Source organism: Macaca thibetana, chromosome 3 (assembly GCF_024542745.1).
Source record: "Macaca thibetana thibetana isolate TM-01 chromosome 3, ASM2454274v1, whole genome shotgun sequence".
Lineage (NCBI taxonomy): Eukaryota > Metazoa > Chordata > Mammalia > Primates > Cercopithecidae > Macaca > Macaca thibetana.
In genome coordinates, this window is record NC_065580.1 from 49,193,976 (window position 1) to 49,220,639 (window position 26,664).

At 37.4% G+C, this 26,664-nt stretch overlaps 1 long non-coding RNA gene across 1 annotated transcript in view; it reads right to left on the minus strand.

The window, feature by feature from the left end:
• Positions 1-10,735: 10,735 nt before the first annotated feature.
• The window catches only part of LOC126951216 (uncharacterized), a 36,054-nt gene continuing 20,125 nt past the window's right edge, over positions 10,736-26,664 (minus strand). Inside the window, exon 5 of the long non-coding RNA XR_007724392.1 lies at positions 10,736-10,943. This is a non-coding gene — a long non-coding RNA (uncharacterized LOC126951216). The remainder of the gene's footprint in view (positions 10,944-26,664) is intronic.

A 26,664-nucleotide genomic window follows, 5' to 3' on the forward strand; every position in this document is an offset into this window, starting at 1 on the left:
CTTACACAGTATATTCCTCTAGCATGCATCTCTGAACCTTTTGAATCCCTTCTTTTACTACTTTTGATAAGAATTCTGGCACCTCTCTTGCATATAATATGGTCTATCACTTTCTTCACACTGCTGAGAGTCCTCCTAATAACATGATATCATTATTTCCTGGGTCTTTGTTAGGGTGTGAAATTTTACATTATAGAAGACTTTCCCAATATTAATAAACTTTTTTTTTTATAAATCCTCCTTGATTCAGTACTCTCAGGATCCAATCCCATGCATCCTCTATCGCAGCCTACTGATATATGTTGCTGATATATGTTCTATACTGATATATGCTCTGTAGCTCCTCTGAGGTTGGTCTTTTTCTCTTCCAAAAGACCCAGGACTTTCCTTGTCAGGTTATATTGAGACATACTGGTGGCCAGAAGAGCAGATGGCAATAAATTCTGATAGAGTTTGTATTTTATTGCAAGAAACAATCATTTCCATCATCTTTAAGCATACGGAGTGCTAGCCTTTAATAGAAGGGAGTGAGCTACCAGTGAAGGTCAAAGACTTAAGTGGAATCTAGTAATTTAAGTTTCAAATGCATCAATGTGAGTGTCCCTATCTCACATTTCAAGATCTCACTCCTTCCTAATCAAGGCCTTCCAGGATTGAAAATTCAACCTGTTCTCAACCTCTTCTGCCTGTAAAGGTTAAAATATGAACTTCATCCTCGCCTTCTTCAACCTTTCAATTATGGGAGATGAGAACGTCTTTATTTGCTGCCAGGACTTTCACACTTCATGATTCATTGGTGATTAATCAACCTCAGTCTTGCATTGTTTTTCTCCAGCACATTATATACCCCATCCAATTCTATAATTTCTGAAATCATTTTCTCAGCCTGAAACATTGCACCTGCCAATGAATTTCCTTCCGCCTGTGAAGTTTTAACAATCACATTACTGCAGCATGCCAGGTCTCCCAGCACTTCACATACCATCACGGCTGGATTCCTCATCTGCAGCCCGTCAGAAGGTGAAATAGCTCCAATATCTCCTTTCAGAGTCTGCCTCCTCAAACCCTTTCTGGAGCCAACTCTATAGGTCAGATTCCTAAGAAAACAGACTCTGATGTGGAGATTTGCATTTAGAAAATGCATTAGTGACCACCCTTCAGATCAATATCTAGGAACATTTAAAAAAAAAAAAAAAGGCTGAGTGCGGTGGCTCACACCTGTAATCCCAGCACACTTGGAGGTGAGGCGGGTGGATCATGAGGTCAGGAGATCAACACCATCCTGGCTAACACGGTGAAACCCCGTCTGTACTAAAAATACAAAAAAATTAGCTGGGCGTGGTGGCGGGCGCCTGTAGTCCCAGCTATTCGGGAGGCTGAGGCAGGAAAATGGCGTGAACCCAGGAGGCGAAGCTTGCAGTGAGCCGAGATAGTGCCACTGCACTCCAGCATAGGCGACAGAACCAGACTCGTGAAAACAAACAAACAAACAAACAAAAAACAGAAAGTAAGTAAAAGGAAGAAGTTTATCTCTGACGGAATTCCTACAAAAGCCTCAGCTGACCCCAAGCTGAGGTCTAGTGCTCAAGAGCCTTTCACAGTTGTTCTGCTGTGAGGCAAGGGGTCTAGGCTTTTAAATTCCTTTATTGATCGTTCACTGGATATGGCCCTTCCTTGGAGAGAAGTCGTGACCTTGGGCTAGTCATATCTCTTCAGTCTGTGGAAATTTTCAGCCAGGAGGTACTCAAACATCCTGCAACTGAGGAGAGTATGGTAACAGTCACTAAACTTGCTTCCACAGTTATTTTAGGAAACACCATTAAGAAATGACACAATCCTAACCAATTTTAGTTTTCTTTAGTTCATTTGTTTAGTCATTTATAAAAATGAAATATATAAAGTAAAATGAAAATCTGACATTATTTTCCAGAAACCCTCATTAAGAGAAATGAAATTACTTAGATTTTCACCTATCAGTAATTTTCATATTGCAAAGAATGACAATATCCATATGTTCAAAAGTACTGATGCAAATTCAGTAAGATGCAAAGTCAGTAAGCATCAGCCATAGTCTTCTCACTCACCAAAATAACCTTATTTGCCTCATTTTGCATTTATCTGAATAGCCTCACTGTATCAACTAGTAAATTAGAGTCTCAGGCTTGGCAGGCAAACCAGCTTCGTCTCAAAAAGTCAATTTAGTTTGGCATTTAAAGATAGTGTTTGAACACTTCAGTTTATCTTATTTCTGTTTTGTTTTTAAAAAATGCAAAGTATTAGTTTTAACTGATATTCAGCCAGTTTTTACAAAATTTGAATTAAAAATTACTCTTTTGGTATAGAGTTGTATGATTTTTCACTATTAAGTAATGTGACTAACACCACCAACAGGAAAGAGAACAGTTCTATCAACTCATGAGTTTTTCTCATAATACCTCTTTCTGTTTAAGCCTTCTGTTCACTCTCTGTCTTTCTCTTTCTCTTTCACTCTCTTTTTTTTTTTAGACAGGATCTCACTCTGTTGCCCAAGCTGGAGTGCAGTGGTGCAATCTCTGCTGACTGCCACCTCTACCTCCTGAGCTCAAGTGATCTTCCCACTTAAGCTTCCCGAGTAGCTGGAACTACAAACATGAGCCATTACACATGGCTAATTTATTATAATTTTTTTTGTAGAAATGAGGTCTTACTCTATTGCTCAGGCTTGGCTGGTCTTGAACTCCTGGTCTCAAGTGATCCTCATGCCATGACCTCTCAAAGGTCAAGGGATTACAGATGTGAGCCACCACGCCTGGCCTTCTGCTTCCTTTTAATTCTTAGTAAACACTATTTTCCATCCCTACAGTGATTTTTTTCCCCCAAAATATCATATATATTGACTCATATAGTATGTCTAGATACTATCAATTAACATAAAACAATTGAGATTCATTTATACATAAATAGTTTGTTCCCTTTATTTGCTGAGTAATATTCCATTTTTGGATATATCACCACTTATTTCTCCATCCCCTAGTGATATGGTTTGGACATTTGTCCCCTCCAAATCTCATATTGAAATGTGATTCCCAGTGTAGGAGGTGGGGCCTAGTGGGACGTGTTTGGGTCATGGTGGTGGATCCCTTGTGAATGGGTTGGTGCCCTCCCTGTGAGTTCTTGTTCTACTCCTTCACAAGAGATCTGGTTGTTTAACAGTGTAGCACCACCCCCTCCTCTCTCTTGGTCCTCTTGCCATGTGGCCAGTTCCCCTTCCCCTTCTACCAAAATTGAAAGCTTCCTGAGGTGCTAATCAGAAGCACTTACTGACACCATGCTTCTTGTACAGCCTGCAGAACTATGAGCCAAGTAAACTTCTTTTCTTTATAAAATACCCAGACTCATGTATTCCTTTATAGCGATACAAAGAAAACTAATACACCTAGTTAAGGAACATTGGCTTGTTTACAGTTTTTGGTGATTTTGAATAAAGCTCTTAAACAGGATACAAAAATCCATCCTGTATTTATTTTATACATTTCGTTTTTATAAATGACCAAACAAATGAACTAAAGAAAACTAGAATTGGTAAGGATTGGATCATTTCCTAATGATGTTCCCTAAAATAGTTTTCGACGCAAATAAAAGGCTTACATTTTATATGGGTAAATATTTAGAAATAGAATTTCTGGGTCATATGGTAAGAATATGTTTTAAGTTTATATTAAATTTTTAAACTATTTTCAAAAGTGTATCTCTATCAGCAATGTATGAAAATTCTATTTGTTACCCAAACCCTTTAGCTCTTGGTTTTGTTAGTCTTGTTGTTTTAGCTGGCAATATATCTATTTAGGTTTACACTATATGCTCTATTTCACCTCATTTACATTGTAGTGTCAGATTTCAAAACCTTTTCTTTGCTGTTTGTCCCCTGGTATCCTCCTCGCAGGTGTTTGTGACTTAGGTGTTGTTTAGATTGTAGTTCAATTCACAAAGCCTTTGTTATGGTTCTCAGATGCATTACATGCATACATACAGTTTGAGGATGACCCTGAGGTTGTATAGGTTCATATACAGAATTAGAAGATCCTCTTCCCTATATGTCTCTTCTCCAGGATATCCTTCACATTTTAGGCTCAAAGAATCATTTTTTCCAGTTTCGCTTGCAAGTGAGATGTTTTTTTAACATTTTAACCTTCCATGTTACTGCACAGTTCTACCTAATGAACCCATCTTTGGTGAAGTATTTAAAAAGAGAGAGAAAAATAACAAGAATTCTTTCCACAGTTTTTGTCCCATAGGGACTCTTTTTCTTATTTCTCTACACAGAGAAATTATTTTCTCTTGAGTTTTAGATACAAAGCCACCTCTTCTGCAACTGTGCAGATCCATGACCTTGGGAAGAAATTGGTAGAGGAAAGAGAGAGAGAACAAGAGGGAGAGCAAGAGAGATAGAGAAACAAAAGGGATTTCCTCCATACTTACCAGCTCACAAAGTCTCTTTTTGCCAGTTATCCAGGCAGGAGGATGGATTTCCCTAGGATGTTTTGATGTTTATGCCTGTGGCTAAGTTTCTCAATTTGGGCCTGCCCTTAAGTCAAAGGGTGGGGGAGGGAGGTTCCCTCTAGAATCAGCCCGTTCCAATTGATTTACAGAGTGCTTTCCCACATGGGCTGTATTGGGCTTCTTTTATCTTGGCTATTACTGGAAGGTCTGGCTCCTCTGTCCAACCAAGTTCACTGTAGGCAGCACCTCCCTGCTACAGTCTAGGTACCTTCTTAGCATGGCGCAACATAGCGTCTAGAACCACGGAGAAGTGTGGGGAGTGGCCTGGGGAAAAGTATGAACATCTCAGGTATTGGTCTGGAAGAAAAAAACTCTTTATTTCAACTGTTCCACTTAGGTTCTGGGATTCAGTTTCTCTACCTTAAAACAGCCATTTTAAAAATATATTTTAAAGGTTTAATTTTTCTTTAATTTCAAAACTAGCTGACCAATAAATTAGCTTTCCATTATCTGATATTTGCTACAATTATATATACTTTAAAGCTGGATAAAAAAGTAACTGAAATTAATAACCAATGTAAAATTTTATAGTAATTTAGGAAACATATAAATATGCTTTATTTGTGCCTAAATAAAGAATATGGAATTAAATTAGTTTGCCAATATCACCATTTGCTGGGAATGTATCATGAGCTAAAGGTGAACACATGATAAATGAGCTTAGATGAAGCATTTATTTCTGCAAACTTATCTGAGAAGTCCTCTAATATGTTTGATTGTGTCCCCACCCAAATCTCATATTGAACTGCAGTTCTTGTAATCCCCACATTGTGCCATGAACCTGTTGGGAGGCAATTGAATCATGGGGGTGGTTCATGCTATTCTCATGGTAGTGAGTTCTTATGAGATCTGATAATTTTGTAAGGAGCTTTTCCCCACCTTTCACTTTGCACTTCTCCTTGCTGCTGCCTTGTGAGGAAGGATGTGTTTGCTTTTCCTTCTGCCATGATTGTAAGTTTCCTGATGCCTCTCCAGCCATGCTGAACTGTGAATCAATTAAACCTCTTTCCTTTATAAATTACCCAGTCTTTGGTATGTCTTTATTAGCAGCATGAGAACGAACTAATATAGTATATTGGTACAGGCAGTGGGGCACGGCTGTAAAGATACCCAAAAGTGTGGAAGCAACTTTGAAACTGGGTAACAGGCAGAGGTTAGAACAGTTTGGAGGGCTCAGAAGAAGACAGGAAAATGCTGGAAACTTTGGAACTTCCAAGAGATCTGGAGAGCTCAGAAGATGGGAAGATGTGGGAAAGTTTGAAACTTCCTAGAAACTTCTTGAATGCTTTTTCCCAAAATGCTGACAGTAATATGGATAATAATATCCAGGCTGAGATGATCTCAGATAGACATGAGGAACTTTTTGGGAACTTGAACAGAGGTGACTCTTGTTATGCTTTAGCAAAAAGACTGATGGCATTTTGCCCCTGCCCTAGAGATCTGTGGGCTTTGAACTTGACAGAGATGATTTAGGATATCTGGCAGAATGATTTAGGGTAAGAACAGAAGAGTTTGAAATACGATTCTTATATCTAAACAGATTTTTGTTACACAAAAGTACACCATCTTTTGAAGTGAAGAAGTTATGGCAGAAAGGTAATACCATTGGCATTATCATTTTGATAGCCATTGACACCAGCATCCTGATGTGTGGAGGAAACCATTTGTTCATCAGTCAAATGATTTCATGAGAATCATACTTGTGTGACCTTGGACAAGTCACTTGTGTGACCTTGGAAAGGGGTCCTGATCCAGACCCCAAGAAAGGGTTCTTGGACTCCACAAAAAAATTTGAAGTGAATCCATAAAGTAAAGCAAGTTCATTAAGAAAATAAAGAGTGGCTACTCCATAGGCAGAAAAGCCCCAAGGGCTGCTGTTCACCCGTTTTTTATGGTTATGGTTATTTCTTGATTATATGCTAAACAAGGGGTGGACTATTCATGAGTTTTCTGGCAAAAGGGTGGTCAATTACCAGAACTAAGGATTCCTCCCCTTTTTAGACTATATTTGGTAACTTCCTGCCATTGTCATGGCATTTGTAAATTGTCATGGTGCTGATGGGAGTGCCATTTAGTATACTAATGCATTATGATTAGCATATCACGAACAGTGAGATTGACCAGAGGTCACTTTCATGGCCATCTTGTTTTTGGTGGGTTAGGGCCACAACTTCTTTACTGCAACCTGCTTTATCACCAAAGTCTTTATGACCTGTATCTTGTGCCAACCTCCTATCTCATCCTGTGACTTAGAATGCCTAACTTACTGGGAATGCAGCCCACCAGGTCTCAGCCTTATTTTATTCAGCCCCTATTCAAGATGGAGTTGCTCTGGTTCAAATGCCTCTGATAACTTGTAAACAGAAATGTATCTGAGACAGGTCTCAATCAATTTAGAAGTTTATTTTGCTAAAGTTAAGAACAATGCTCAGAAGGAATAAACAAGGGACCACGGAAACAGTCTGTGGTCTGTGCCTTTGTTCAAAGATAATTTTGAGGGCTTTAATATTTAAAGGGGAAAAGTGGGTTGGAGGGGAAAGAGGGAGGGTATGGTAATCCACATGTTGCAAGGGAAAAGAAACAGGTAGGGGAATAGTCAATTATGCATTAGTCTTACACTCAATATATCGGCACTTTACATAAGATAAGGTGAACCTGTGGCGATATTTAACCTTTTTTCTGTAGCTGTCTGCTGAGGAACAAAAGGAAAGGCATTTTCTTTCATGACTCAGCTCTCAGCTTAATTTTTTACTTTTGGCATAATGAATTGGGATCTCAAGTTTTTATTTTCCTTTCACACACTTAATATCTCTAAGGCTTGGCTTCTTCACCTAAAAAAGAAGGTCGCTTATAGTAGTACCTATCCTCAAAGGATTATTAGGATTAAATAAGATAATGCATGAAAAAAGATCTAGCAAAATTTTTGGCAGAGAGAGCACTGCAAACATTAACTCTTATATTTGAGTGAATAGGAGTATAATGTACAAACTCAAAGTTACGCCAGTCTCTAGAAGCCACAGAGAGTTCTATCACAGTGACGTATACGGAAACCAACAAGTTGATGATTCTGTGAAGACAAAATTTCCTGTTGGCCTTGTTGGCACTCAGAAAATAATATCTTGAAGCATGACACCTTGGCAAGCAGAGTATTTTGAACTAAAGAAGATTGAAAGGCTTCAGAAGCAGCCTCAGAACTAATGTCTCTCCGACCTTCTCTACCCTCCTGTCTCTCATTCCTCTTTTCTTCTGGGCACAGGGAGGGGCTTTCTGTGAAGTTCCCTTATCTGACTACAGACAGAAGAAATGCATTGGCATGAGTCTCCACCCTAGGAATCCATTACCCAGTAAAGATGAACTGTATCACGGAAGAAGAGACTGAAATTTGACACTGCCCACACTGTCACCTGTTCTTTGGAGGGCCCATTCATTTTTCTTCAAAAGTATTCACTCTCCCTTAAATTGCCTACATCTCCTGTCCAGTCTTCCCTATAAAGAGTGTATGCAGCTTTTAAGTCTCACTGGCTTTTGGGGTACACACTTTTCTTTCCTTTGATGATGCCCTATGCACGTAATAAACGTGTTCGCCCTTTCTGTTGTTAATCTGTTTCCTGTCAGTTTATTTTACAGACTCAATTATCAACTTCAGAGGGTAGACAGAAAGGTGTTTTTCTCCTCTATAGTCCATAACTACACTCATACCACTCATGAAGAAATTATGTTCCTCTATTTTTTTTAATAATGGGAATTTTCAATGAAAGAGGCTCAGAACAGGCTGGGCGCAGTGGCTCACGCCCTAATTCCAGCACTTTGGGAGATCAAGGCGGGTGGATCACCTGAGGTCAGGAGTTCAAGACCAGCCTGGCTAACATGGCAAAACCCTGTCTCTACTAAAAATACAGAAATTAGCTGGGTGCGGTATTGCGCGCCTGTAGTCCCAGCTACTCCAGAGGCTGAGACAGGAGAATCGCTTGAACCTGGAGGGTGGAGGTTGCAGTGAGCCGAGAAAGCGCCATTGCACTCCAGCCTGGGCGACAGAGCAAGACTCTGTCTCAAAAAAACAAACAAAAAACAAAGAGGCTCAGAAAAATAACTGAAGCTACTATTAATATAAAAATTGAAGAATCCACATCACATTTTCTGAGTACTTGGTAAATAAAAAAATGGCCACAAAAAACTATGTAAGTTTATCCGTTATTATCTGATCATATGCTATGATCACATCTTTAGGAAAAAAGAAATTTTTTAATTTTGTATTTCAAATTTCGAGTGTTGTTTCAATTTTCTAATTTATAATCAAACTTTCTAAGCTGAATTGGGAGTAATTTTATTAAAATAAGTTGTTTAGCATTTTCTGAAGTGAACAAATCAGTTGGTAAAATAGATTTTTGAATAAAACTGGTAAAAAAGAAATAAGTAATTTTGTTATATGCCAATTTAAAAGAAAATACAAAAACAATTTACTTTCTTATTTTAAATGAACAGCTAGAATTATATGTTTGTGTATGTGTATATGGCTATATAACTTAGTAATTATTTTAATGTTGTTTAGTATGATTTGTAACTCTTGTGCTAAAGAGAATTAAACAGTCAGTGGTCGATCTTATTTCTTTATGAAATGCAATGCACTGTGGTTCACTGAACGACAATTAATTAAGACAATAGCTCAACTGGCATGTTTTAGCTTCCAGTAAGATATGCAAATGAAGTATAATGTGCTATCTCATTAATTAATATTATAAATATGAAACTTTTTTCTCTCAACTCACGTCATAATGGAAAATATATTATCTATATTTTTGGATAGATAGTGGAAAAATTCTATATGTTCATCCATATGTGTATTTTTGTAGTATGTAATATTTTACATAAAATTACAAAGTATTAAATTTATGATTAGATGGAAAAGCATCAAGCATTTATTGAGAATGAGAGAAAAAGAAGCTGGTGGGACATGTAGTAAACAGGCAACAAAATGTATCACTCCATAAAAACAAAGGAGATTTCCAACTACTGCAGAGCTAAGAAACACACAAAAGGATAAATGTTCTGTGATTCCACGTACATGGCATACCCAGAAGAGGCAAATTCAGAGTAGTTTAGAGGAACCAGAAAAGGCAGGAGGGCAGAGTGGGAGTTATTAGGTGATGATGATGATGTTCATGTACTTATAGTTTGGTTGAAATTGGGGAAAAAAAATAAGAAAAAGAAAAATTAAGTATATAAACCCTGGTATGTTATACCAGGTAAGTTGACTTGGGTGTAGGAAGAAAATACTAGATCCTACATTAAAATTTTAGATTTATCTAAAAATAAATAAGACATTATACTTTACTAATTTTAATTCATAGAGTTTAAAAGCTGTCCTAATTCTGTCCCCTGTGTTACATGGTCAAATGTCCTCTATGTTGTATGGGCTACTCAGAGACAATCGTAGGGGTTGTCCAATAATAAGTAATGATGTCCTCCCCAGTTGGTTTATCTTCAGCATATTGTGACATAGTGCAGTAATATGTGCCTGTGAAGTGGATTTACAGATTATACCCTCCCATTTCAACCAAATGAACCCTATGAAATTATAAATTGCTTAAACCATTTATGCAAAGAGGCCACACATTGAAGGTAATACCTACAATGCAAGTAGAGTAGGCAACAAAACAAACAACAAGAAATATGGCAGGATGGATATGTTGGGAGGCAGGACACACTACCCCCAAAACATTACTGTAGGAAAACCAGAATATGTCATCGCAACACATAGTTCTTTGGCATATTTGGAGCAGATTATTTTGAGAAACCACAAGCAAAGGAGTAGCTCTGAAAAGCTGTCCTTTTGTAAAGGAAATTTACATCTATAAAAGGAATTTTTATTAATAAGGGCATCTTCAGTCCATATCACCTAATCTGGCCTAGAAGTTTCTTGTGTCTTGCCGTAATAGCCATTGATGTCATGACACTGTCATGATAGAAAAAGTTTTTTTTTAAGTTATTATGTTTTAGATTTATTTGATTCAGTATCTGTTTGACTTGCTTTATATGTGTCAAGATTATTTTATTAAAAGTAAATAGGCATCCTGAGAAGGGCAATGGTACTCACACTGGTAAGTACTTGGTGAGCATATAGTTGTGTTACTGTGGTACTATCATAGAGTCTCCCTTTTATAACAAATATTCAGAAGACTCTAATGTTAACCTGTGAGATAGAATTTTAATATAGAGGGTAGATAACGATTAGGTTTTCATGAACTCATTAATGTGAGCTGCTGGAATGTTTTATATATATTACTTGTATCCCAGTCTGGCTTGGAGGAGGAAGAGAAGTGTGGAGAAGAGGAAAGAGGAATCTTTTCTGAATGCCATTTGTCTTAGATCAGTTTTTGATTTGTTAGCTGACTTTCTAGGAGTACCTGAAAAAGAAGAAGAAGAAAAAAATTATTCTGGGGTGATTTCTGTACACTCCTTCCTGTGAGGCTCTTTCTAAAGCAATGTCTTTTTATTGTCTTTTATGTTTGCCACCGTAACATATATTGGGGTATGTATGGATATTGCTGGTGCCAGTGAAATCCCCTTTACTTTCTTTCACTGTTTTTGATTCCCAGTGTCTGCCTACTTTTTCTTTCAATAGTACACAACTGTGGCTCTTCAAAGAGCTGCTACTACAACTGCTTGGCCTTTTGAAACTAGAAGTCCTCAGAATTTGTCTTCCCATTGCCACCTTCTCAGAAAGCCCTTAGTTAGTGACAAACCAGTGTAGGTTATGAAAGCTCAGGTCCTCTGCCTTAAGCCAGAACACATTTTTGACACAGAATATACATTCCAGGAATTCTTTGCAGAATCAGGCTAAAGCACTCCCCTCAAGACTTTCCTGAAATTATACTTTTGCTTGGGTTCTTCTTTTCTTCTCTGCTTCCCACATTCTATCATTTTTTTTTCCCTTCAGGGCATGTGCACATGAATTCTCAACATGTCTTTTTATTTGGAGGAGTATAAGATTGAAACAAATTTAGAGACTATTAGTGTAGAGGAGAAACCAGTTTACTGTTAAGAATAGCAAAACAAAAAAAAACCAGAACCACCACCGCCAACAAAAACCCCACATCCTCACACACAAACAGCAGAACAATGACACCTGCATGTATTTATAGCTCTTAGAATTGTGAAAAGAAAGAAGAAAAATAGACATGTGAGTGGAACAGATTGGTGTCCTAATTTTCCCTCTTTGGCTTTTAAACAAAAGAAGATGTCCTGCTTATCTATCGCTGTAGAACATATCCCCTGAAAGCACATTAGATTACAACAATGAGTTGTTATTATTTTCTTTGATTCATAAAACTGATGAGTTCAGCCTGGTGGGGCTCCTTTGGAGTTGCAATGAGATTATTGTTGAGGCTAAAGTATTTGAGAGATTTCTTCTTCCCCTGTATGTCTGGTGCCAGGAAGTGCTGAGGCTGGTTAACCATCTCTCTCTGTGTGGACACTCAACATGAGGAACTGGAGATTCCTCACAGGGCATTTCTAGAGTACTCAGATTTCTTATATGCTCCAAAGAAAGCATTCTGAAAGACCATGGCAGACACTACCATGCTGCTTCTTGCCTAGACTCAGAAGTCTTACAGTGTCACTTGTGCCACAGTTTCTTGGTGATAAGTGAGTTATAGGGTCGATCCATCCATGAGAGAGTGAATGCTCAGAGACATTATTCACTGGGACCTTCTTTAGATATGTGTTTAATAAAATGAAGGGAGTACAGAAAGCGTGGAATATTTACCTTGTTTCTTAGTGAATTAGGACACCAGAAAGAGACTCTGTGCGAAGCCTTACTACAAAATAAGGTAACAGGCTAATGAAGAGAATAGAGCAAATGGTCAGGCCCTAGCTGGCGTGTGTGAATGCTCCTTATGTCTCTTCAGATGTGGATTCTGAGTTGAGAGCCTATGAGTCTGTCAGGGATCCTACTAGGGTAGAGATAAATTATTTTGCAGCAGAAATTGAAGGCAGACAATCTTAGCAAGGGTTGAGTTGAGGATATAGCAACAGTCAGATGTTTTCATCACAGTAGGAGTTGAAAGGAAGCAAATTCAGCAAAGTAGAATGGCCAGTGCTCCCCTCAATCTTATCACAGCACCAGTTTAGGAGGCATATACGGAGTGCAGGGACTCAGCATCTAAGAGACGTCACCTTGGACAGTGGCGATTGTCTGCTAGTGCATGCACAAAAAGAACTTTGAAGCCCAGGGACCTCATTTTTCCATGGAATGAGGTCTTGCATCTCTCCCCTCTACACCTACTGTCTCCCTCAAGTATGTGGGAATTTAACATCCTAATTATTACCCTCACTAAAATGTTTCACCTACTACTGTGTTGCAAACGGTGTCTCTTACTGCTCTGAATAGTGTGTATTTAACAGGAAAGGAGTTCTGTTTTACAGATCGAAAATCTGTGACTCAACAAGGTTAAGTGTTCCATCAAGTTTGCACAACCGGTAAGGGGAAGGATCCGCTATTCAGACTCAGGTCTGCTGCCTCACATTGTGTTCTTTCCACTTTGTGATACTATCTCTAATATTTACTTCTCTATAAGGTTGCAATTGAAATACAATTCTCAGAAATTCATCATTTTTTAATCTTCACTTTTAACCAACAAATACGTTTTCCTATTTGGTAACTGTAATCTGAAAACTGCTACATATTAATAAAAACTGACACTGATTTGCTTTTAGGTGTTCATTTATGCAGTGTGAATGAAGTCAGCTGTGTAAAAGTGGCAAGAGAGAGAATTTCTTATGGTTCATTAGTAGAACATACAGCAGCAATCAATTGTAGCATTTAATAGTCATCGCACATTCAAGATAGAGATTTATTTCAACAAAGGAATTAAACTTGAAAACAGCAGGGAAGAAATAAAAGACTGGAAGTGATCATAGGAGAAGTTTACCAAAAAAGTCAAACTTTCACCAAGTTACATGATCCTTCCAGTTTTAAAATCACATGGAAATTTAAGTTGAACCAGAAGTATATTCCTGACATTTTTCTTTCCCTTCAAAATCTTTCTGTTTTACTATTCTTAACAATATAAGTTGCCTAAGATATTAATCACACAATTGATTTTAAGGATAGCCTTACAAAAACAGCAAAATAATAATTTAATTTAATAACATATTAAGTACTTTCTATGTATCACACATTATATCAATTTCTTCACATGAATTGACTAAGTCTAACAACATGTCTGAAGTTGGATATTGATATCACTATCATGAGAAAATAAGGCACAGAGAGATTGAATAAATTGCATGAGATTTTACTCATCTACTAAGTGGTAGATTTGGGATGTGAACCAAAGTAGTCTGGTTTCAGAGTTACTCTCATAACCCACCAAAATGCACCTCCTTCCCATCTAAACTGTATTTGCTTGAACAATATTTCAGTGTGTTCTCTCCCTAAATCCAATCAACATCATAATATGCACAAATAGGCAAAGATACTAAGTATAACTACTGAAAATAATTACTATGAATTTAAAAAATAATCTTAGGTAATAGAGAGGGGAACAGAATGGCAGAGTCCAGAGAGTAGACAGGATGTACACACAGAGAGGCCAGAGAAAACTTCTATCTTCTGATGTAAGACCTGGAAAGTCAAAAAGGCACTACAAGTGTTGTTTTTGGATAGGAAGTCTATGAATATACCATTTATCTGAACATAAGGGAAATGGCCAGAGAATGTGTAGTCACGATTTTGACCGGACTCTGAGCAACTAGAGCAACTAGATTATATCAGACCTTGAGACCATGATAGGATTCTTAGTTCACATTTTGTGTAAAAAGTGGAGCTCTTAGATTGTATGCACAGGAGAATAACATTATCTTTTCTACATTGTATTGATGACTCAGTGTACTGTGTTGAGAATAGATCATAAGGCCCAAGAGTGGAAGCAGTAAGAACACTAAAAGGGTGATATTAATGATCAAGGATAAAGGTGATGTGGTGATATTAATAATCAAGAATAAAGGGGATGGTGATTGAATAAGTGATAGGATTAAAGGAGTGGAGAAGTGGTTAGTTCTGTGTATGTCCTGGGATCTCAGAGTTTTCAGAAGTATTGATTTGGAGTTTAAGGCAAAGTGGAGAGTCAGGAATGACTCTGGGTTCTTTCATACATTCCATACATTGATCATTGTGGTTTTTAAGACTGCCTGTTCCTCAGAACGTATGTCTAGCTTCTCAAGAGGACTTCAGTCAGTCCTTCAGGAATGCCCCTTCAGTTTGCCCCTTCAGGAATAATTTCTACCCTTTTTCCCCCTTATATTATCCCTAACTTACTGAATACATCATACTTGTTATTCCGTCCACCTGGAATGTTTTGTTCTACATTTATTTATACGTCTAATGCCATATTATTATCCAGGCCCCTACAAGCATAACTTCTTCAGAACATCCCTTCAATTCTGATTAATCTCTCTCATTATCCATTTTTATGTTTTTCTTTCTTTTCCAAAGACTTCTCTCTATCTGTATTTATATAGTTCATTTTACAGAATATTCATTTACTGTTTTTCTCACTACAGTGTAAGCCATATAAGATCCTGCATCCTACCTTTACATTTCTAGTGTGTCTGTTTCCCAAATACCTAGTACAATGTCTAGGGCATAGAAAATCATGAATGAATGAATGAAACCATGTTATTAGGCAATAGACAATTATTTAACTTTGCATCTAATATGTATTAACTTACATTAAACTTTAAGATGATAATCTCTTCACTATAGGCATAGAGGTAAAACACTTTAAATAAAACATTCATTATGGTTTGTTATGTTTAATTCATATAGACATGGTCAGAACAAAAATCATCTTCTCATTAAAGTCAGCTAAATATTTTGGTTTAAATGAACATGGTAAATATCTAGACATTTTTAAATGTCATTTTATATATATATATTTCATATATATATATGACTTAGATTTAAGTCAAATTTATTTCAACAAACAACTTTATTGGATGAAAGCTTATATGCTAATATGAATAATGAATATTTATAGAGTATCTACAATGTGCCAGGTACTATAATTAACAATTAATCTAGAATTATCTCAATTAATCTTCATAAGAATCCATTAAGGTAGCTACTCTTATCTTCCACTTGCATACAAGAAAACAGACTCTTAGGTAAAGTTGTAGCAGGACAAGCCACAGACAAGAACCCCTAAGACACCAAGTTGTGGAAGGAAAGGGCTTTATTCAGCTGGGAGCTTCGGCAGACTCACATCTCCAAAAACCGAACTCCCTGAGTTAGCAATTCCTGTCCCTTTTAAGGGCTTACAACTCCAATGGGGTCTATGTGAGAGGTTCGTGATCGATTGAGCAAGCAGGGGGTATCTAACTGGGGGCTGCATGTACCGGTAATCAGAACAGCACAGGACAGGGATTTTCACAGTGCTTTTCCATAGAATGTCTGGAATCTATAGATAACATAACCGGTTAGGTCAGTGGTCAATCTTTCACTACCAGGTCTGCAATGTAGTGCTGGGCTATCTGACTACTGATTTCATTTCTGTCTTTTCTTTAACTCCTACTTTTTCTTTGAGGCAGAAATTGGTCATAAGACAATATGAGGAATGGTCTCCTCCCTTAAAGTGATCTGTTCAAAGTTATAGATATATTAGGTGACATATTTGGAATTTTATTCCAAGTATTCCTGCCTCCAAATTTATACAATATACCTTTTTAAATAAGGTCATTAGTTATAAACAGCCCTATCTTCCATTTGCCCAAGCCAGTATAAAAACATACTTAAAAAAAAAATACAACTTTAAGCACTCTAGCCAATTATTCCACTCAACTGCTTCTTTCCTCTAGTATTCTGAGAACAACATTTTTAAAATTCGGACTTCAAATTCAATAATTATACGATTTTTTTCCTGTTCTTTACTAATCTTGTGCTCATTTTTCCATTATTATTCAGTATACATTTCAGGATTCATCACTAAAATTACTCTTCTGAATAATTCCTCAACTGTCTTGCCTCTCTCTGTCTCTTAGTTCTCTCCTAATAAAATCCAATGCTGGTTAAATCTAATTCTTGGGTCACTCTACCTTTGCAAACATCTAAACTGGCACAAGAGAAGAGCACACAACCATGCTGAAAAGTATTACCTTGAACTTATTATCACTAGACTCAAGTTATATCTTAGTAGAGTTGTACAATTATACTAAATTTTTGTAGTTCATTCATTTTTTCCAATTTTCTAGAAAGCCATCATATACTTTCTCTTCTCCTATTGTATCTCCACTTCTTCTTCCATCATCCTCCCTCCAAGGAGAATATTTTAATTCCTATTTCATTCAGGAAATGAAGGCAACCAGAAAACATTTTTTAGCTTGCTTCTATTAACACATATCCTGAAGTCATTTGAGACCACTCTACCTTCTGTACTCTTAGTTTGGATAAACAACCTATGCTCCTTTCTTAGTTCTCCATAGGTGCACTAGATTTCATCTCCCCTTGCTCAGTTTCTCTGTGGAAAACATACACAAAATGGTCCTTAAAAGCAACTGCTTATACTTTTGTCTCCACATATTCTCCAGTGAGTTTTTGTCCTTATCACTTCACAAAAAATGTTCATGTCAGGGGTACCAATTATTTCCATGTTGGTAAGTTTAATTGGTCTTCATGTTACTCAACAATTTTATTAAAGGATGAGACACCATTGAGCATTCCTTTTATTCATTTGCTTCCGAGACATCTACTTTTCCTACTTCTCCTCCTATTTCATTGGTAATATAGTTTAGATATTTTTCCTCACCCAAATCTCATGTTGAAATGTAATCCCTAATGTTGGAGGTGAGGCCCAGTGGGGGATGTTTGGCTCATGGAGAAGATCCATCATGAAGGGCTTGGGCCGTCCCCTTGGTGGTAAGTGAGTTCACACAAGTTCTTGACACTTAAAAATGTGTAGCACATGACCCAGCACTTGCTCCTGCTTTTGCCATGTAAGGTGCCTATTTCTCTTTCACCTTCTGCCATGACTGTAAGCTTCCTGAGTCATCCCTACAAGCCAAGCAGATGCCAGCAGCATGCTTCCTGTAAAGCCTGCAGAACAGTGAGCCAATTAAACCTGTTTTCTTTATAAATTACCCAATCCCAGGTATTTCTTTGTAGCAATGCAAGAATGGCTTAATACAGAAAATTGGTACTGAGGAATGGGGCACTGTTATGAAGACAACTGAAAATGTGAAAGTGGCTATGGAACTGTGTAATGGGCAGAGGTTGCAGGAGTTTGGAGGGCTCAGAAGAAGACAGGAAGATGAGAGAAAGTTTGGGACTTCTTAGAGACTGGTTAAATGATTGTGACCAAAATGCTGATAGTAATGTGGACATGAAGTCCAGGCTGAGGAGGTCTCAGATGGAAATGAGGAACTTACTGGGACTAAAGCAAAGGTCACACATGTGAGGCCTTTGCAAAGAGCTTGGCTGCATTGTGTTCATACCCTAGGGATCTGTGGAAGTGTGAACTAAAGAGAGATGATTTAGGGTATCTGGCAGAAAAAAATTATATGCAGCAAAACATTCAAGATGTGACTTGGCTACTTCTAACAGCCTATGGTCAGATGCAGAAGCAAGGAAATGAGTTAAAGTTGGAACTTATATTTAAAAGGGAAGCAGAGCTAAACGTTTGTAAAGTTTGCAGCCTAGCCATGTGGCAGAGAAAGAAAAACACTTTTTGGGAGGAAAAGGAATTCAAGCAGGCTGTTGAGCAAACACTTGCTAGAGAGATTTGCATAACTAAAAAGGAGCCAAGTGCTAATAGCCAAGATAATGGGAAGGAGGCCTCAAAGGCATTTTAGAAATTTTCCAAGCTGCCCTTATCATCACAGGCTCTGATGCCTAGAAGAATGAATGGCTTCAGGGACCAGTCCCAGGGCCCTGCTGCTCTGTGTAGCTTCAGGACACTGTTCCTCACATACCAGCACTTCTAGATTCAGTCTCAACCCAAAGGGCCCCAGATACAGCTTGCACCGCTCCTCTGGTGGGTGCAAGTCGTAAGCCTTGGCAACTTCCATATGGTATTAAGCCTGTGGGTATGCAGAATGTAAGAGTGAAAAATGCTTGATAGACTCTGCCTATATTTCAAATGCTGTATGAGGAAGCCTGCATGCACATCAGAAGCCTACTGCAGGGTCAGAGGCACCACAGAAAACCTCTATTAGGGAAGTGTGGAAATGTAAGGTTGGAGCCCACATGCAGTGTTGCCACTGGGGCCCTGCCTAGTGGAGCTATGAGAAGTGGCTGTTGTCCTCTAGACCCCAGAATAGTAGAATAGTAGATCCACTGGCAGCTTATGCCTTGCTCCTGGAAAAGTACAGGCACTCAAAAACCTGTCAGAGTAATCATGGGGGATATAATCTGCAAAGTCACAGGAGCAGAGCTGCCCAGAGCTTTGGGAGGCTACTCCTTGCACCACTGTGCTTTGGATGCAGGATATGAAGTCAAAGGAGATTATTTTGGAGTCTTAAGATTTAATCACTGCCCTGCTGGATTTCAGATTTGCATGGGTCCTGTAGCATCTTTCTTTGGGGGATTTTTCTCCCTTTTGGAGTAAGGAATGTTTACCTAGTGCCTATACCCACAATGTATCTTGGAAGTAAATAACTTGTTTTGAATTTACCAGCTCATAAGTGGAAGAAAATAAATCTCAGATGAGACTTTCGACTTGAACTGAACTTGAGACTTGAGTTGATGCTAGAATGGATTAAGACTTTAAGGGGATTATTGAGTAGAGATTATTGTATTTTGAAATGTACAAAGGAGATGAGATTTGGGATGGTCTAGGTGTAAACTGATATAGTTTAAATATGTGTCCCTGACAAAATCTCATGTTAAAATGTAATTCTCAGTGTTGGAAGTGGGGCCTGGTGGGAGGTCCTTGGATCATGGAAGAGGATCCACCATGAATGGGTTGGGCCATCCCCTTGGTGATAGTGAGCTCTTGCTCTGAGTTCACATAATAGCTAGTCATTTAAAAGTGTATGGCACTCCCCTCCCCACTTTCTTTCTTGTTTGCTTGTGCTTTCACCATGTGAGGTGCCTATTCCCCCTTCACCGTCTGCTATGACTGTAAGTTTCCTGAGGCCTCCCTAGAGCTAAGCAGATGTCTGCACAATGCTTCCCTTAACCCTGCAGAACTGTGAGCCAATTAAACCTCTTTTTTAAAAAAAAAATAAATTACCCAGTCTCATATATCTCTTTATATAAATGCAAGAACAACCTGATACAATTGACAACTTATATTTTCTGTTTCCTCCCAAAGCTTTAAACATTGGAGTAGCCCAGAGATCTTTGAATATCCTCTTTCTTTGTTCATACACATTGTCTTGGTGATCTGATTCAATATTTTCAAATCTCTAAACTGATGCCCACATACTCATCCTTCCAGTCTGAACTTCTATCCCGAACTGGTGCATGGAACAGACTACTTAACATCCCTGTCTGGAAAGCATATACTCCTTTCAAACTTGACAGGCACAAGAACAAGATTTTGTTTTCCCTTACTGCAAAGATGTTTTTCTTCAAATATTTTCCATCTGAGTAAAAAAGAATTCCATCCTTTTAGTTAATCAATCCAAATATTTTGGAGTCTTTTTTGTGTGCCCTCTTTCTTTTACGGACCATATTAAATTGCCATCCATTAGCAAATCCGGTTGATTCTTTCTGTTTTAAATAATAATTCATCCACTTCTTAAATCTCCCATTACTACTGAACAGCCGTTATTATATTTTACTTGGATTACATAATGTAACAACTCAATGGGTTCATTTTGCCTCCTGCCCAGAAAAGCCAATACATTAAGAACAACAGATATTGCAGCAAAGAAAGAGTTTAATTATCTCAGGGCCAGCCAAGCAAAAGGATGGCAGACATTTCTCAAATTTGCTTCCCTGAAAGCTCAGAGGCTTGGGTTTTTAAAGATAATTTGGTGGCCAGGGTTCTAATAAATGAATACTGCTGATTGGTTGGGGATGAATTCATGGAAGTGTCTAAACTGTTTTCAGACACTGAGTCAGCTTCTGTGTGGGAGCCATTTCCTTGGTGTAAGTCAGAGGTTCAGGTGGAGTCAGTCAGTTGTCAGAATGCAAGAGTCTGAAAAACATCTCGAATGTCAATCTTAGGTTTTGATAATACTTATGTTATATATAGGAGCAATTGGGGAAGTTACAAATCTTGTGACCTCCAGAACAGTAAATGATTATAGAAAGGCATGCTGGAGAACAATAGTTAGTTGTCATTTAATGATGCCTATATCTTAGCAGAATTCAGATTTGTTGATAATCCTAATTTTGTGACCTTTAATTAATTTTATAAGGCAATTTCGGTCCCTAAGCAAGGAGAGATTTAGCTTCCAGAAGGACTGTTATTATCTTGTTTTAAAGTTAACGAAGGCAGTTATCTTGTGAGGCCAGAAGCAAGATAGAGTCAGTTAGGTTAGATTTCTCTCACTACTATAATTTTTGCAACAGCGGTTTCAGCAATAATATCCTGTCTAACTTCTCTGCATTTTAATCTCTTCTATTTTGGTAGCCATGGTCTTGAAAGGAAACAAATAGCACGCTCAAATTTATTAATTAGAAGAATTTAATAAAATGTTTATAAAGTTGTTGAGATGGTTTGGAAAAAGCAAACAGAAAAAAGAAAAAAATTGCAGTAGTTGGAGGCTAGTAACAATAGAGAGTGATCACCACACCCAGAGTTGGATAATCTAGGCCAGGAGGTAGTTATCAGACCCAGGGGAGAGCCACATGGTAAGGGCTATGACTATTGGAAGTTCTGGTGAAACATAATGAAAAACAAAATCTGTCAGTTCTGAAAAGTTCTTTACAAAGGTAAAAGGAAAAAAAAATATTATTGATAAGCATTAAACTAGAACGTGACTTGCATCATAGGCAATTTGCTAAGAGATTTCAAAGACAGAAAAAAAATCTCAGTTTTTTATTCAATACAATACATATATATTCTCAAGATAATAACTTGTCTTCAAGTAAGAGGACTTGACAGCAACATTTGTCATAAACACTTCATCATAAATTCGCCTGGCTATTAGAGTGGCCATCAGTGTTAGTTAATTGACTATATATGAGGGAAAACTAAATCTCACATTTCTGAATGACAGGAGATAGTTTTGAAACTTAGAGTGAGGTGCCTACTGAAGTTACCCTTCCACTAAAATCTGAAGATAACAGCACTATCTTCTTTGACTACATTTCAAAGAGATGGTCCCCAGGTCTTTAAGAAAGACATTTCTGAGGTAAAAGCTAGCAGAAGTCTTACCTAGGTTTTAAAAAGATATACATTCATTTCAAATGGAGACAGAATATATAATTACAAGTTTTCTAAGTAAATACTCTAAGGGAGGGGAGGGGAGTCTCTTTCCTTGTTTGCAAAAGGGAGTATAAAACCCCTTATTTTTAATTTGTATTTGACCTTACAAGCAAGATGGAGTAAACCCACAATGACTGGTCAGAAAAGCCAGAGAAATTGTTATCTCAACCTCACTCTTCTTATAGCTTCTAGATCTTCTCTCAGTACCTCCCTATTAGTGTCTTAATCTTGGCTTTCAGATTTTTGTGACAGCAATGGCTAAAACAGACACTCATGTACAGGTATATCATTCAGTAGGTGACATAAGAAGTGAGTAGGAGGAACCAGAAAGAATGAAATAAGAAAAGGAAAAGTTAATGCAAACGTGCATTGCTAAATTTGGTCCTCTCCAGAGGCAGCTAGGGCTTCATCCTTCTTGGAACTTCTCAGTAACACACAGAATGACTCTTAGATAGGTCAGCAAAAGATTAATGGGAAAAAGCATTTATCCATCACTCCCATTTCCCATTGTTTGAGGATTAACACAGGGGATATTAACTTCTTCCACACTTTCAACTGTGCTTGTAGCAATACCATGTGGGCTCCTGCTGGCATCTCATGTCACAGTAAATGAACTATCAAGGCTTGGGCTTGAAGCAAGAGGCTACTAAAGGGAAGTAAGTAAAAACCTTTAGGTAAATGCTTGGTAAGTAAAAACCTGTAGGTAAATGCTTAGCTGTAGCTGAAAAGGGGAATGTGAGGCTAACCTCAAGAGGTAGCTAATGTACCTCTGTTGGACATACCCAACTAAGAGCCAAAAGAAAGGAAGTCAGTTGATGCCATACATATGGGGCAAACTCCTGGGGCAGAGAGCAGGATGGAGAATAAATCGGGAGGTGCAAATAGAAGATATTCAATATACTTCCTCTACAAGCTATTTTTAAAACTGTTGCCAGAATGATCTTTTTAAAACCTAAGTCAGAGCATATCATTTCCCTGCTCAAAACTCTATTTCCTTAGTTTTATTTATGTTTTTTCTACATCACAAATTGAAACCAAATTTGTTAGGAAGCAAATAGATTTTCATTTGGCAATATATGGAGAATAATTGTGGTATGCTAAACTGAAATGCCATATAAATATTTGAGTCATGAATGTTGCACTGAAAATCACATTTGAACATAGAATTTAGTTGCTAACTGTCACTATGTAGTTTTATATATTTGAAAACATGAAAATATTAATCAGTTCTGGAATGTAAAATTAAGCAGATATTTAGTAGCAAAAAAAAATAAATAAATAAAAAGGGACAGGATATAGCTCTTAGGTTAAAATTAATAAAACTAGTGGTATCTTATTAAGAATACTTACCCTGACTATGTGAATAATCTACTTTATAAAATTATGGTTATTGACTTGTTTAAAGACTATTTCTAACCATTTAACTTTGAATTTTTGTTTAATATAGTGTCCCCACTAAAAATGACTAGATTATGTTCCGATACTTATATGACTGCATACTACAGCAAAAGAATTCATTCTATAGCTATTTTTGCCACTATGATAGATAATGGCATTTCAAAAATATGAAGATGGAACATGGTTTATTTTCTCAGTAAGCTCTCAGTGGCCATGGTTTCTTAAAAGGCCACTGGCAGTATAGCAAAATATTGGACTTTCACACAATTCTATGATGAAGATGAGGAAAAATGGACAGTAAGAGCCATACTACTTTAGCTTTATTTGTCCTCTTACAGAGAGTTTGCTCTTTATCCTAAGATGTGATAGCTAGCTACTGAAGGCTTTCCTGCAAGGAGCTAATGATGTCAAGTTTACTCTTTAAAGAAAAGAACAAGTACTTTTACATGAAGTGCAAGTCTGACTACAGGGGCAATTGGAGCTAGGAAGATCAATCAGAAGCCTATTGCAGTTGCAAAAATGAGAGATATAAATTCCTGAATTAAATTTCTGGCTATAGAAATGGAAAAAGTGAAGGACTTCATTAGCTACTTAATAGGTAGAATCTATCAAATTGGTAACCAGGAAACCGAAACCGGGCCAACGAAGAGAGAAATCTAGGGAACTCTCAGGTTTCCAACTATTGTAACTGGAAGCATGACAGTCACACAAGGAATGTAGAAAAACTTTTGGTTTGGGTTAGGTAGAAAAACCAAGAGATGCAAAGCTACTGTTTCAGTTCTCTATCCTTGTTAGAATAAACCTCCCACATTAAGTGCCAGGAAACAACCACCATTGCTTATGGCCATAGATTCTGTGGGTCAGGAATTCAGAAAAAGCACCACAGAAATGGTTTGTAGCTGCTCTGCGGCCTCATCTGAGAACACTCGAAGGACCAGAGATGACTCAGACAGCTGCTGTCTAGAACAACTGGAACAGAAGTCCTCAAAATTTGCACTCAAAACACTTTTACATGTTTAAAAATTATTAAAGATGCCCAAAGCGTCTTTGAGTATGTGGATTATAATCATCAATATTCACAATACTCGAAATTAAAGTAAAAAACGTTTAAAGTACTTATTTTTAAATTTAATTAAAATAGAAATGATAAGCTCTCCAACTGGTGTTGCATATAACTGTGTTAATACAAATCTTTATTTTCCTGACCAACAAAACACTGTGAGAGGGGTGGCCTTGTTTTCCATTTGGGTAAAACGCTTTACTATGTGACATAATAGGAAACAGCCAGGTTCTCATGTGTGCTTCTGCATCCAATGTTGCAGTGTATTGTTTTAATTAAAGTATATGAAGAAAATGTGACCACCCATAGATTTAAAGTTAGAAAAGAAAGGAATATTTTAATAGCTCTTCAGATATTTATGAACATTTTCCTTTTATATGATACCAAAACTTGACAGAAGGCATTTTCTGAAAGTTCGGTTGCAGTATGATATCTGAAACTGTGTTACTGATTTTTTTGGACTCTGCTACATTAAAATCCATTAATCTGTCTTACACTTGAATGAATCTTGAATGGGCCTTTTACCCATAAATCATTTTTGTAATGCCATGCACATGTCATTTGAATATGTTGTTTCACTAAGCTATGCAGGTCTTCCAAATGCTGATATATTTCATTGTATAATATCAAAAAATACCATTTATTAAAATTATCACCTATTTCATCAGAAGTGCCTTGGGAAGCTGTCACACTCATAGCAGATGAAACTTAAAATGTACCATTTACAATCAATGCTGTCAATTATTTTCCTTAAAATAATACTTTTCTTTTTCAAGCAAATATCTTCTGATATACCTAATGCTGAATAACCATAGATTTGGGGTTCATTCTTCCATATCAAAATGGTGTTCCGTGAAAGAAGCTGGACTACGTAGTCCAACCCACAATTCAGTTGCACAAGTGTTTTTCTTTGAGACAAGTGTCATACTTAGTATGCAGCTTTAATAGTTTGCTAAGGCTCTCATTAAAAAAAAAAAAAAAAAAAAAAAAAAAAAAAAAAACCAACTGTGTAGGTTAATCTACTTTCTTCACAGTTCTGAAGTCCAGAAGTCAAAGGTCAAGGTGCCAGAAGATTTGGTTTCCTGTGAGACCTCTTTCTTTGGCTTGTGGATAGTCACCTTCTCACTGTATGCTCAAGCGGTTTCTTCCATGCATGCGTACCTCTCTCTCTCTCTCTGGGCTGATCTCTTATAAGAACACCTACATATTAGGCTGGGCGCGGTGGCTCATGCCTGTAATCTCAGAACTTTGGGAGGCCGAGATGGGTGGATCACCTGAGGTCAGGAGTTTGAGACCAGCCTGGCCAACATATTGAAACCCCATCTCTACTAAAAATACAAAAATTAGCCGGGCATGGTAGCAGATGCCTGAAATCCCAGCTACTCGGGAGTCTGAGGCAGGAGAATCGCTTGAAATCAGGAGGTGGAGGCTGTAGTGAGCCGAGATGGCACCAGTGCACTCTAGCCTGGGCTATAAGTGAGATTCTGTCTCAAAAAAAAAAAAAAAAAAAAAAAAAAAAAAAAAAAAAAAAAAAAAGAATACCTATATATTGGATTAAAGCCCACCCTAAAGACCCCATTTTTACTCAAGCACCTCTTCAAAGGCCTTTTCTCTAAATACTGTCACTTTCTGAAGTATTGAGGGTTAGGGGCTTCAATATCTAAATCTTAGAGGAACACAATTTAGCCAAGAACAGCCGAAAAACAGTTTATGTATAGTATTCATCATGCTACATAAAATGTTAGAAAAATGAGTACTAAGGAGTTATTTCATACAATTATTTTTTTCTGCACCATCAAGAATATGTATGAAGATATGACAATGACTTTTTTTTTCCTGCAAGTACATGGGAGTGAAGAATTTTAAGATTAATATTTCAGTGTGATGCCTCTGTATTGATTCATGCTAAGGCACCAGTGGTTTTACCTATCACTAATTTCACACCACTTCAAATGTCAACACAGTGAAAAGGGTGTAGAGTGTGTTAGTATTAAGAAACAATTGTGATTCACAGATCTTTTAGAAGAATTGCAGTGACTCTTGAAGTTCCATCCACTAAACTTTGAGAAATACTGATAATTACTTATATGACTGCAAATAGATAATTTGAAGGATGGACTTAGCTAGAATGATAGACAGGCATAGTTAACTTGGCTTTTTCACACAGCTTGAGTTATCTTGCAGCGTGGAGCTTCAGGATAGTTGGAGATCTTAAATTATATTGTTGTGAATGTTGCAGCAAAGCAGAGGCTGAGTGGCATTATATGATTTAGTCTCTGCAGTGACATCCAT